This window comes from Balaenoptera musculus, chromosome 2 (assembly GCF_009873245.2).
Source record: "Balaenoptera musculus isolate JJ_BM4_2016_0621 chromosome 2, mBalMus1.pri.v3, whole genome shotgun sequence".
In the NCBI taxonomy this organism is placed as follows: Eukaryota; Metazoa; Chordata; class Mammalia; order Artiodactyla; family Balaenopteridae; genus Balaenoptera; species Balaenoptera musculus.
The window spans coordinates 33,092,627-33,103,007 of record NC_045786.1 but is presented as its reverse complement, the minus strand read 5'-3'; the positions used below and the strand labels follow the sequence as shown (position 1 = coordinate 33,103,007).

The window sequence follows — 10,381 nt, the reverse complement described above, 5'->3', positions numbered from 1 at the left end:
TCCTAAGAGTAGCATACCCCGACCACCCTCTAATAGCTAGCTTGTTTGTATAGGCAGGAGGATTCATCTCTCCATTTTAGATGAATAGATATTTTGTGAAAGATCTTAGAATTGCTTGCCTCATCATTTACTGGGGAAAATCTTATAGGAAGTGGCCTTTAGGGACACTTTTACTTGGAAAATTACAATACTAGTACACATCTTAAGTTAAAAAACACTTAAGACCTTTCGAGTGTACATTTTAATCAGCATATTACATAAAAAAGAATCTTGATTTTTAAAATGAGCCTTTTTAGTACTGTAACATGATGGGTTTAATTGAACAGTTGGAACATAATATGGTAACTACACTGTACTGTTTAATTCACAGCTGTAGGAAAATGTTTGATTTTTAAAATATAACCAAGATGAGACTGTAGAGTTATGAGCAGTAAAATATTAGAAAACAGTGAATGAATAAATAAGATGCTTTTCCATCCGTGGCCATTCATTATTTTGCTTTTAAGAACCTGGAAGAAATTGTCTTCTTTGAGTTTCAGATGTTCTGGTAAATCTAGTCATTTCTTAGCTTCCTCAATATCACCTTGAATTGCTGAAATAAGTGACTCTAAAGAATCAAAGTTCTTTTCTGGTCTGAGGTAGCCGACGACGGCCACATTGAGAAGTTCCCCATAGAAGTCCTCTTTGAAAGTATGCATGATATGAGTTTCCATGGACTTTTTTGTATTCTTGTAGTATGGGTTCCATCCTATGCTCACCACCATCTTATGGACGTCTCCACTTCCAACACTGACCCAACCATGATAAATGCCAGTGGATACATCAGCTGGAAGATTATCTATTACTTGTTAAGGAAAGTTAGCTGTGGGGATGCCCAGCTGCTTGGAGCTGCGACCGAAGCCCCGCACCACCTGGCCGCGGCAGAAGTACGGCAGGTGCCTCATGACGCCGTCAGCTCGGGGTGCGGGCTGCGGTCCAGCCTGCGCGTCCGGCGGAGCCGCCATCGAGGCGGTGCCCGGACCCGCTGGGGACACGGGTGGGAGCTCCGCAGGCCGGCCGGCGGGACGAGCGCACAGGTGTACAACGGAACGAGCGTCGCGGACGACACGCCCAGGCGAGACCCTCACGACGCTGACCGAACAGAAGATGCGGGGCGACTCAGAGGCTGCGTCTGGGCTCCGGAACGCCGGCGACCTCGGAAGTCCCTACCTATACTTTTAGTCTTAAAATGATATGTTTAAAAATCATACTTTAGAAGTAAACAATTGTTTCAGTGGTGAATCAGATCCCAAGGAGTTCACTATTAAAAATGGTGAACATTTGGTTTATCACTGAGAAATAATCTCTTTAGGATTGAAATGCAATAAGTGTTTATTTCCTCTCAAGAACAGAGATAACGAGTACTATATTATTCTGAAGATTTGGGTTGGATACTTGTGGACATTGATGCTGGAGAATAGATAGATCCTATAAGTCCTAAATATTTGCTGTTCCTCAAATCTAACAAGAAGATAAGGTAGCCAGTGCTACTCCCTGTAGTAATGCTTAATATTGATATAAGACCCAGCGGACAATGGAGATACCTGTGTGGCGAGCCACCTCCTCCACTCCATCCTCCACGCTTCCATGCGTTATCGTCGTAAAATATATAACTCTACTTATATCACTTGCCTGCTTAACAGCTTTTGATGGTTCTCTGTTGCCCAAAGAATAAGGTGTAAACCCCTGGCTAGCATCTAGGACCCTTTCTAACTTGACTACAACCTCCCTTCATAACTCTCTCTCCCTCTTTCTCTCTCAACGCACACACACACACACCTCATTTCTTCTAGACCAATAATTCTAGTTACATCAGAATCCCATATTCTGGGTAAGAGCTAGATTAGATCATTATACAGTTGGCTATTAGAATGCATCTAGAATAAGAGAGCTGTGTTAACAGCAGGTGGTTCAGGAATGGGAGATCTCAATGAGGCACCAAAATGTTCTCGAAAGTGACTTATCGATTGCCTGCAGATCTTTTTTTTTTTTTTTAATTTATTTATTATTTATTTTTGGGGGCTGCGCGGCGGGCAATGCGGGATCTTAGTTCCCCGACCAGGGATCGAACCCGTGCCTCCTGCTGTGGAAGCATGGAGTCTTTTTTTTTTAAACATCTTTATTAGAGTATAATTGCTTTACAATGGTGTGTCAGTTTCTGCTTTATAACAAAGTGAATCAGTTATACATATACATATGTCCCCATATCTCTTCCCTCTTGCATCTCCCTCCCTCCCACCCTCCCTATCCCACCCCTCTAGGTGGTCACAAAACACCCAGCTGATCTCTCTGTGCTATGCAGCTGCTTCCCACTAGCTATCTATTTTACGTTTGGTAGTGTATATATGTCCATGCCACTCTCTCACTTTGTCCCAGCTTACCCTTCCCCCTCCCCGTATCCTCAAGTCCATTCTCTAGTAGGTCTGCGTCTTTATTCCCGTCTTGCCCCTAGGTTCTTCGAACCATTTTTTTTTTAGATTCCATATATATGTGTTAGCATACAGTATTTGTTTTTCTCTTTCTGACTTACTTCACTCTGTATGACAGACTCTAGGTCCATCCACCTCACTACAAATAACTCAATTTCGTTTCTTTTTACGGCTGAGTAATATTCCATTGTATATATGTGCCACATCTTCTTTATCCATTCATCTGTTGATGGACACTTAGGTTGCTTCCATGTCCTGGTTATTGTAAATAGAGCTGCAATGAACATTTTGGTACATGACTCTTTTTGAATTATGGTTTTCTCAGGGTATATGCCCAGTGGTGGGATTGCTGGGTCATATGGTAATTCTATTTTTAGTTTTTGAAGGAACCTCCATACTGTTCTCCATTGTGGCTGTATCAATTTACATTCCCACCAACAGTGCAAGAGTGTTCCCTTTTCTCCACACCCTCTCCAGCATTTATTGTTTCTAGATTTTTTGATGATGGCCATTCTGACCGGTGTGAGATGATATCTCATTGTAGTTTTGATTTGCATTTCTCTAATGATTAATGATGTTGAGTATTCAATCATGTGTTTGTTGGCAATCTGTATATCTTCTTTGGAGAAATGTCTATTTAGGTCTTCTGCCCATTTTTGGATTGGGTTGTTTGTTTTTTTGATATTGAGCTGCATGAGTTGCTTGTATGTTTTGGAGATTAATCCTTTGTCAGTTGCTTCATTTGCAAATATTTTCTCCCATTCTGAGGGTTGTCTTTTCGTCTTGTTTATGATTTCCTTTGCTATGCAAAAGATTTAAGTTTCATTAGGTCCCATTTGTTTATTTTTGTTTTTATTTCCATTTCTCTAGGAGGTGGGTCAAAAAGGATCTTGCTGTGATTTATGTCATAGAGTGTTCTGCTTATGTTTTCCTCTGTTTGATGGTGTATGGCCTTATATTTAGGTCTTTAATCCATTTTGAGTTTATTTTTGTGTATGGTGTTAGGGAGTGTTCTAATTTCATTCTTTTACATGTAGCTGTCCAGTTTTCCCAGCACCACTTATTGAAGAGGCTGTCTTTTCTCCACTGTATATTCTTGCCTCCTTTATCAAAGATAAGGTGACCATATGTGCGTGGGTTTATATCTGGGCTTTCTATCCTGTTCCATTGATCTATATTTCTGTTTTTGTGCCAGTACCATACTGTCTTGATTACTGTAACTTTGTAGTATAGTCTGAAGTCAGGGAGCCTGCTTCCTCCAGCTCCATTTTTCTTTCTCAAGATTGCTTTGGCTATTTGGGGTCTTTTGTATTTCCATACAAATTGTGAAATTTTTTGTTCTAGTTCTGTGAAAAATGCCATTGGTAGTTTGATAGGGATTGCATTGAATCTGTAGATTGCTTTGGGTAGTAGAGTCATTTTCACAATGTTGATTCTTTCAATCTAAGAACATGGTATATCTCTCCATCTATTTGTATCATCTTTAACTTCTTTCATCAGTGTCTTATAATTTTCTGCATACAGGTCTTTTATCTCCTTAGGTAGGTTTATTCCTAGATATTTTATTCTTTTTGTTGCAATGGTAAATGGGAATGTTTCCATAATTTCTCTTTCAGATTTTTCGTCGTTAGTGTATAGGAATGCAAGAGATTTCTGTGCATAATTTTGTATCCTGCTACTCTACCAAATTCATTGATTAGCTCTAGTAGTTTTCTAGTAGCATCTTTAGGATTCTCTATGTATAGTGTCATGTCATCTGCAAACAGTGACAGCTTTACTTCTTCTTTTCCAATTTGGATTCCTTTTATTTCTTTTTCTTCTCTGCTGTGGCTAAAACTTCCAAAACTATGTTGAATAATAGTGGTGAGAGTGGGCAACCCTGTCTTGTTCCTGATTTAGTGGAAATGGTTTCAGTTTTTCACCATTGAGAATGATGTTGGCTGTGGGTTTGTCATATATGACCTTTATTATGTTGAGGAAAGTTCCCTCTATGCCTACTTTCTGGAGGGTTTTTATCATAAATGGGTGTTGAATTTTGTCGAAAGCTTTCTCTGCATCTATTGAGATGATCATATGGTTTTTCTCCTTCAGTTAATTAATATGGTGTATCACATTGATTGATTTTCATATATTGAAGAATCCTTGCATTCCTGGGATAAACCCCACTTGATCATAGTGTATGATCCTTTTCATGTGCTGTTGGATTCTGTTTGCTAGTATTTTGTTGAGGATTTTTGCATCTATGTTCATCAGTGATATTGGCCTGTAGTTTTCTTTCTTTGTGACATGTCTGGTTTTGGTATCAGAGTGATGGTGGCCTCGTAGAATGAGTTGGGGAGTGTTCCTCCCTCTTCTATATTTTGGAAGAGTTTGAGAAGGATAGGTGTTCGCTCTTCTCTAAAAGTTTGATAGAATTCGCCTGTGAAGCCGTCTGCTCCTGGGCTTTTGTTTGTTGGAAGATGTTTAATCACAGTTTCAATTTCAGTGCTTGTGATTGGTCTGTTCATATTTTCTATTTTTTCCTGGTTCAGTCTCAGAAGGTTGTGCATTTGTAAGAATTTGTCCATTTCTTCCAGGTTGTCCATTTTATTGGCATATAGTTGCTTGTTGTAATCTCTCATGATCCTTTGTATTTTCGCAGTTTCAGTTGTTACTTCTCCTTTTTCATTTCTAATTCTATTGATTTGAGTCTTCTCCCTGTTTTTCTCGATAAGTCTGGCTAATGGTTTATCAATTTTGTTTATCTTCTCAAAGAACCAGCTTTTAGTTTTATTGATCTTTGCTATCATTTCCTTCATTTCTTTTTCATTTTTTTCTGATCTGATCTTTATGATTTCTTTCCTTCTGCTAACTTTGGAGTATTTTTGTTCTTCTTTCTCTAATTGCTTTAGGTTTAAGGTTAGGTTGTTTATTTGAGACGTTTCTTGTTTCTTAAGGTAGGCTTGTATAGCTATAAACTTCCCTCTTAGAACTGCTTTTGCTGCATTCCATAGGTTTTGGGTCGTTGTGTTTTCATTGTCATTTGTTTCTAGGTATTTTTTGATTTCCTCTTTGATTTCTTCAGTGATCTCTTGGTTATTAAGTAGTGTGTTGTTTAGCATCCATGTGTTTGTATTTCTTACAGATTTTTTCCTGTAATTGATATCTAGTCTCATAGTGTTGTTGTTGGAAAAGATACTTGATACGATTTCAGTTTTCTTAAATTTACTGAGGCTTGATTTGTGACCCAAGATATGATCTGTCCTGGAGAATGTTTCATGAGCACTTGAGAAGAATGTGTATTCTGTTGTTTTTGGATGGAATGTCCTATAAATATCAATTAAGTCCATCTTTTTTAATGTATCATTTAAAGCTTGTGTTTCCTTATTTATTTTCATTTTGTATGATCTGTCCATTGGTGAAAGTGCGGTGTTAAAGTCCCCTACTATGATTGCGTTACTGTCGATTTCCCCTTTTCTGGCTGTTAGCATTTGCCTTATGTATTGAGGTGCTCTATGTTGGGTGCATAAATATTTACAATTGTTATATCTTCCTCTTGGATTGATCCCTTGATCATTATGTAGTGTCCTTCTTTGTCTCTTGTAATAGTCTTTGTTTTAAAGTCTATTTTGTCTGATATGAGAATTGCTACTCCAGCTTTCTTTTGATTTCCATTTGCATGGAATATCTTTTTCCATCCCCTCACTTTTAGTCTGTATGTGTCCCTAGATCTGAAGTGGGCCTATTGTAGACAGCATTTATACGGGTCTTGTTTTTGTATCCAATCAGCCAGTCTATGTCTTTTGGTTGGAGCATTTAATCCATTTACATTTAAGGTAATTATTGATATGTATGTTCCTATTACCATTTTCTTAATTGTTTTGGGTTTATTATTGTAGGTCTTTTCCTTCTCTTGTATTTCCTGCCTAGAGAAGTTCCTTCAGGATTTGTTGTAAAGCTGGTTTGGTGGTGCTGAATTCTCTTAACTTTTGCTTGTCTGTAAAGCTTTTAATTTCTCTGTCAAATCTGAATGAGATCCTTGCTGGGTAGAGTAATCTTGGTTGTAGGTTTTTCTCTTTCATCACTTTAAATATGTCCTGCTACTCCCTTCTGGCTTGCAGAGTTTCTGCTGAAAGATCAGCTGTTAACCTTATGGGGATTCCCTTATGTGTTACTTGTTGCTTTTCCCTTGCTGCTTTTAATATTTGTTCTTTGTATTTAATTTTTGATGGTTTGATTAATATGTGTCTTGGCATGTTTCTCCTTGGATTTATCTGTTTGGGACTCTCTGTGCTTTCTGGCCTTGATTAACTATTTCCTTTCCCATATTAGGGAAGTTTTCAACTATAATCTCTTCAAATATTTTCTCAGTCCCTTTCTTTTTCTCTTCTTCTTCTGGGACCCCTATAATTCGAATGTTGGTGCATTTAATGTTGTCATAGAGGTGTCTGAGACTGTCCTCAATTCTTTTCATTCTTTTTTCTTTATTCTGCTCTGCAGTAGTTATTTCCACTATTTTATCTTCCAGGTCACTTATCCATTCTTCTGCCTCAGTTATTCTGCTATTGATCCCTTCTAGAGAATTTTTAATTTCATTTATTGTGTTGTTCATCACTGTTTGTTTGCTCTTTAGTTCTTCTAGGTCCTTGTTAAACGTTTCTTGTATTTTCTCCATTCTATTTCCAAGATTTTGGATCATCTTTACTATCATTATTCTGAATTCTTTTTCAGGTAGACTGCCTGTTTCCTCTTCATTTGTTAGGTCTGGTGGGTTTTTGCCTTGCTCCTTCATCTGCTGTGTTTCTCTGTCTTCTCATTTTGCTTAACTTACTGTGTTTGGGGTCTCCTTTTCGCAGGCTGCAGGTTCGTAGTTTCCGTTGTTTTTGGTGTCTGTCCCCAGTGGCTAAGGTTGGTTCAGTGGGTTGTGTAGGCTTCCTGGTGGAGGGGACTAGTGCCTGTGTTCTGGTGGATGAGGCTGGATCTTGTCTTTCTGGTGGGCAGGTCCACGTCTGGTGGTGTGTTTTGGGGTGTCTGTGGCCTTATGATTTTAGGCAGCCTCTGTGCTAATGGATGGGGTTGTGTTCCTGTCTTGCTAGTTGTTTGGCATAGGGTGTCCTGTACTGTAGCTTACTAGTCGTTGAGTGGAGCTGGGTCTTGGCATTGAGATGGAGATCTCTGGGAGATTTTCGCCATTTGATATTACGTGGAGCTGGGAGGTCTCTTGTGGACCAGTGTCCTGAACTTGGCTCTCCCACCTCAGTGGCACAGCCCTGACGCCTGGCTGTAGCACCAAGAGCCTGTCCTCCACACAGCTTTCTGTCCTCTATTTCCACACAGGTATTGCAGTCTACTTTGATGTCTGAATGTTGAGTCTGATCAAGGAAGCTGTAAGTTCCACTTGCATGAGTTCTTTGAGCAGTTTCCTTACTCTGTAGCATCAATCCTTGGTGAGACAGGCAGAATCATTCGTCCATGAGCTGGAGATGGCGAAAGGGGGTGCTGGCGTCTCCCACGCTGTCCGCAACTTTGTTGGCAGGTCAGCCCCGCCCTGGCGCCCCTGCCTGGGCGGCAGGCTGGGTGCAGCTGCACGCAGTGCCCACCGCTGGGCCCGGACGGCCACTGCCAAGGGGTCAGGAGTGCAAGGTTCCTCGGTCCCGGGGTGCACAGTCCGCTCCTCCGCGCTCTGCCTGGTGGGAGGCTCGGAGTTCTCTCACTCCAGACGCAGGGGCGGGGCGCGTGGCTGTCCCCTCCAGATGCGGGGTGCCCTGTTCGCTACTTCCTCCTCCTGCCCAGGAGGCGCACGTGTGGGTCTGGTCGTGGCCACCGCCTCTGCGGTTCGCGGGCTGGCGGAGCGTCCCCGCCCCACCGCGGGTGCAGCCAGGGGCTGGGGTGAAGCGAGAGGGATTCCCCTCTGCGAGTTCGGGCTTCCTCACCCAGCGCGGACCCCGGGCTCGGTCCGGTGCCGCCGCCACGGCTGCGAGAACCACTTCACGGCAGCGCAACCTGTGCCACTGGCTCCGGCTGGAGGAGGCGGTGGCGGCGTGGCTCGCACGGGGACTCGAAGCGTGGACTCTTTACCACTGGACCGCCAGGGAAGTCCCGCCTGGGGGATCTTGTTAGATTGCAGATTCTGATTCAGTAGGTCCACAGTGGGACCTGAAATTCTGCATTTCTAACAAACCTTCAGGTGCTGCTGCTGGTTTGCTGTGCACTCTGAATAGCAAAGCCCTAAGCTTTTTAAAGTGCTGTTCAGGACGGCGGCCCTAGTCACAGGTAGCTCTTTAAATTTACATTGTTTAAAACTGAATAAAATTTAAGATTCACTTTTTTGGTCACACTAGCCACATATCAAGTGCCTACTGTATCGAAAAGCACAGGGATAAAACATTTCCAACACCGTAGAATGTTCTGTTAGACAGCACTGTTTTCTAGAGCACTGTTTTTCAGACTGTTTTCTACAGGTCACCTACTAAATCAGAATCTCGAGGGATAGGGGACTGGAAATTTGCATTGTAAACAAGCACCCCAGTGGGTTCTTATGCATGCTAAAGTTATAGGAAAACTTTTACAGAGATCTAAAGTCTTATGTTTAGAGATAAGTCTAATGTGGGAATAGGTAAATATCAGAGACAGACACGGAGCAAGCAGCTCAGCTTAAATTGGAATGCCCTTCTTGTCAGCCATGGGCAGTATGTCCAGTTGTCTACAGGTGCAATAGGTTTCACCTGGTGGAGCTGACCTCTGACACCAGAGCCATGTAGGGTGGAAGAGGTATAAACCCCTCAAGCCAGGAGTGTTCTGCAGGTGTGCAGCCTGTCCCAGATGTGTTCTCTGATCCCACATGCCTCCTGGTCCACCGGGTGCTAACATCTGGTGAGGACTAGAGGCTGCATTCAGTTTCAGGGATGACTCTCAACCCAGGTTAAGTACAATCCAGAAATAGTTCTCTTCTTTTTCTTTAGATCTTTTGGATCTCCCTTTCCTGTGCAGGAACATATTTTGGGCAGATCCTCTAGTTTTTGGATCACCCTTCAGATATAAAAAGAAGTTCCATTCTCAGGTTTCAAAAAGTTCAGTCCAACCTTATATCAAAAGTTAACTTTCTCATCCAACTCCATGCTTGTTTCTTTCTTCCACTCGTGGGGAAGTGGGGAGAGGTCTCGGTGTGGTATTTCACTTCCCTTGCTCCTTTCTTCTGGCTCAGAAAGTTCTGACAATGGAGGAAAAGGACAAAGCTCACCTGAGTGGGTGCTGGCGTAACCTGGCCGTCAGTGCCTTCTGCATGCCAGATGCCCACTTACGGGCTATCTTTCATAGAGGCACTTTGTGAGAACCTCTGCTGGGACTGCGTGCACCGAACCACTCTCCCGCTGACCTCTGGTAGCCTCCTCCCAGCCCCTGCCCTCCAGAGGCACAGGGAGGGCAAGGAAAATGACACAGCATTCTCTATACCTGCAGAGCCCCTTATTTCAAAGAATCGTCTTAACCTCTTATCTTTTCTAATACAACCTGGAGATGGATGATTGTGGTGGCTAGTTGAAGAACCATGCTGGCTACCTTTTACCTGCTGGTAAAGCCGGCACGGATATGTGTGTTGGACACCTCTTGTGCTGCTCCTACGTCCTCTGGGGCTGCTTTTTTCTCCAGCCATTGCTGCAGCAAACTGGCTGCCTACAGGTGAAGACAGCATCTCTCCTCACCTGCAGGGCTTCCCACCCTGGAATGTCATGTCTGAGTAAGACCCTTGCAAGAGCCCTCTCAGTCATCCTGGCACATGTGCACACCTGGCAGTGCGGGGAAGTCAGCATCCCAAGGGGCAGTGCTTGACCAGTGCAGGTCAGGAGCCCGTGGATGAATTCTCTCCACTTCTAACCTTTGGGCAGACAATTCTGAGTTCTCTTCTGCATTGCTCCTCCGAGGATCACCAGGCTAGT

General features: G+C 42.5%; 1 pseudogene; it reads right to left on the bottom strand.

Moving 5' to 3' along the window:
- Positions 1 to 359: 359 nt before the first annotated feature.
- On the bottom strand, positions 360 to 9,731 carry LOC118889798 (annotated as a pseudogene).
- Positions 9,732 to 10,381: the final 650 nt, after the last annotated feature.